This window comes from Seriola lalandi, unplaced genomic scaffold (assembly GCF_002814215.2).
Source record: "Seriola lalandi dorsalis isolate HSWRI2012SDOR001 ecotype SW California unplaced genomic scaffold, Sedor1 jcf7180002055008, whole genome shotgun sequence".
Lineage (NCBI taxonomy): Eukaryota > Metazoa > Chordata > Actinopteri > Carangiformes > Carangidae > Seriola > Seriola lalandi.
This window is the reverse complement of record NW_019525551.1, coordinates 4,005,039-4,008,113: the sequence shown is the minus strand read 5'-3', so window position 1 is coordinate 4,008,113 and position 3,075 is coordinate 4,005,039. Positions and strand designations below refer to the sequence as shown.

General features: G+C 42.1%; 1 protein-coding gene across 3 annotated transcripts in view; it reads left to right on the top strand.

Annotated features, from left to right (window-relative positions):
- The first annotated feature begins 981 nt into the window (after nt 1–981).
- The window catches only part of ndrg4 (NDRG family member 4), a 52,414-nt gene continuing 50,320 nt past the window's right edge, over nt 982–3,075 (top strand). Inside the window, exon 1 of one of the 3 annotated variants that reach the window (XM_023397303.1) lies at nt 982–1,093. The gene's annotated coding sequence lies outside the window, so the exon portion shown is untranslated. The remainder of the gene's footprint in view (nt 1,094–3,075) is intronic. The other 2 variants (XM_087171528.1, XM_087171529.1) reach the window with 2 other exon arrangements.

Here is a 3,075-nt window from a genome sequence, read left to right as displayed (position 1 = left end):
GATTTTGACGGTCAAAGGTCAAGGTCAGTGTGACCTCACAAAACACTATTTAGCCATAACTCATGACTTCACACACCAAATATGACAAATTTTCACACAAATGGTTAATATTTTATATGGCTCTGGATAAACAGGGATGTAACCTGCACACAGCCTGAGTGGAGGAGACTGGTAATTCTAGTTGTATTGCTTTTTCTTGTCCTATTTCTTTGTCTTGAACTAGATTTTTATGATGTTATGATGTTGTTTTTATCCATGAGAGGTGCTGTATAAATAAACTTTACTTACTTACTATATAATGATGATTTTGGAATCAGCGGTTTCATCACGTCATGCCCCAGTTTCCCAAACCTGGTCAGTTCCTTTATCTTAAACCAGAAAGAAAAGCTCTTCTGATCGCCTGTGGGCTGTCATGCTGGTGTGTGTGTGTGTGTGTGGGTGTAAGGATGTCTGTGAGGCGATATGATGACACTTTGTGTCAGAATTGGATGTTCAGAGGATGATATTTTCTCTCAGATTCAGATGAATCTGTCCTCGTTTTTCCGGCGCGTTCTAAAAAGCATGAGTAATTTCAAATGTTGTGTGCGCCAACTCGGAGCTGCAGTGTCCTGCTTTCAAGAACAAACACAGACACACACACACATACATACAAACACACACTTATATATATAATATCTCTCTCCACCAGACCCAGCTCCGACCCTCTCTTCTTTCTTTACTCTTATTTCCTTCTTTCCTGTCTCTTCGCTACAATTCTTTCTTCTCCTCGGTTTGTCACCTCTCGTCTCCCCTCCTCGCTGCTGTGCTCGTCGGTGTGCTGCATCATTGGTGAAGCCACGTGCTCTCTGTTTATCATCAGGAAGGGGAGGGAGAGATGAAGTCTCTCTCTCTCTCTCTCTCTCTCTCTCTCTCTCTCTCTCTCTCTCTCTCTCTCTCTCTCTCTCTCTCTCATTTTGTCTAGTGCACCCACAGGCACACAAACTCAGCTTTGTACACTCATCCAGCCTTAGCCCAAGGGACGCACACACGGACACAGAGACACACCAGCTACACCAGACTGTACCGACGGGAGAAACTCTGAGCTACTCCACAGGTACGGTGACGCTTCATCTGATGATATTTGTCTGTCAGAGAATGAGTATGAAACTGTTGTTTTTGTACCAAAATAAAAGCTAAAATTCTTTGAGAAGCTGAGCATGATAATTGAACTTTATCTAAGCTCTGTGTGCTGGAGCTGTTTTGTTATAGCGGAGCGCAGGGGGAGGAGGAGGAGGGTGTTAAAATGAGAACAGGATTTTTGGCAGTGTCTGTGAACACTGGGGCTGAGGCTTTGTACTCTATACTTTACTTAACACCCCACCCACCCATCCTTCCAACACACACACACACACACACACACACACACACACACACACACACACACACAAATCTCCCATCACCAGCCTATGCATTGGGTATTTACAGGTTAAATTCACTGACCCCGGAGAAAACAAAATGCACCATTTCCTCCACATCATTGCGTTTTTACGAAGCTAAACAGATCAGGATGTGCTTCACAGTGTATTCATATTTTATTATTAGTATTATTAGTATTGGAATAATAAAGTTGGGTTGATGTGTTGGAGTTGCTGCTTCTGGGAAAAAGTCTTAGTAAACACCACAGATGCGACTGCAACTGCAGAGAGCTGTGTGTGCTACAGAGAAGGTCTGGTGTGCAGCAGACGGAGGTGAGTGAATGATGACTCTACAGTAGGTGGAAGTCATAAAAGTTGATTGAATTTGGTGCAGGCTCGTGTTAGTGGTGCCTCAAATCTGCCTGCATTTGCCGAACGCTGCTTGCAACACCTGAAAGACTGAGGCTGTGATTCACAAAGGTAAAGATATAGTGGTGTGATGCTTGAAAAAAAGAAAAGACCCAATAGGAAACTTTAATATGTTCAAATGTCTTTATTCTATCTAAATTGTCACATTTGTAAGTTGTATTTTATTGTAGCTGTAGGGTTTATTTATTAAGAATAAACCTCATCGTAACATTCACAAAAAGTGTATTTTTTTCAAAGTGCCTGATTGGGTCAGATCTTAACTAGACATCTAACACAGTGTTCATTTTTGTTGAATCCTGCTCAAAACCTTTGCATGAACGATACTGTCAATGTCCCATTTTTTCACGGTGCTCTTACATAATTTCTCCATAGGATCCAGAGCTCCGCTCCCATTATCATTTTCTTGCTGGATATGTTTTTCACATTCTGTTTTTTTAAGGCTATAAAACTTATTGGCTGTATTTTTCCTTTTTCTTTTTTTTTTTTTTTTTTGTTACGCTCCTGCTGCTCCTCCAGCACATGAAACAGCCACTGAAGCCGAGCCACTCTTCCCTTTGGGAGCGAGTCAGTTTCTCAGCTCGGGGGTTTATAAATAGACTTACAAAGAGCGATACACTCCTGCTTCTGGTTTGACGTGAGCTGCACGGAGCCCGTATGACAAGTGTGAGCGTAGGAGAGAAGTGGAATGGAAATTATTCCGTTTAATTATTCATTTTAAAAAAACAAATCATCGTTACCCCAGTGGGTGTTTTGTGTACGGTGCTGAGGTTACAGGACTAACTGTTGCATTTGCCGTAACTGTGTCCTACTCCAGCACATCTGAGTTTAGTAAATGTTGAAAGTCATGAAGGGGGGGGACAGACATTATCTACGAATACTGTAATACTGTGTGGAATTTTTAAAAAGGACGGAAAATGTTATCAACATTTGTCAGTAACGATGTCTTCTAGCAACACCAGCTCTCAGGAGATTAGTCAAATCAAACTGTATCATTGGAAAAGAGGAGAATTTTAATTTCAGTTTGACTTTGAAGACAGCGGCGACGAGGGAGGTTTCAACAGTCCCAATGGCAATAATATCTTTTTTATGATTCGCGCAGCTGCTGATCAATACTGGTGACACACTGATTTGCAAGATATTGAGGTTTCTGACTTGCAAAACTTCCTCCGTGTGTCTTCCTCTTTCTGTTTTGAAGTCCCCAATTCTCACTCTCAGCCCCAACACCTCCCTCCCTCCTACACCCCCCCCCCCC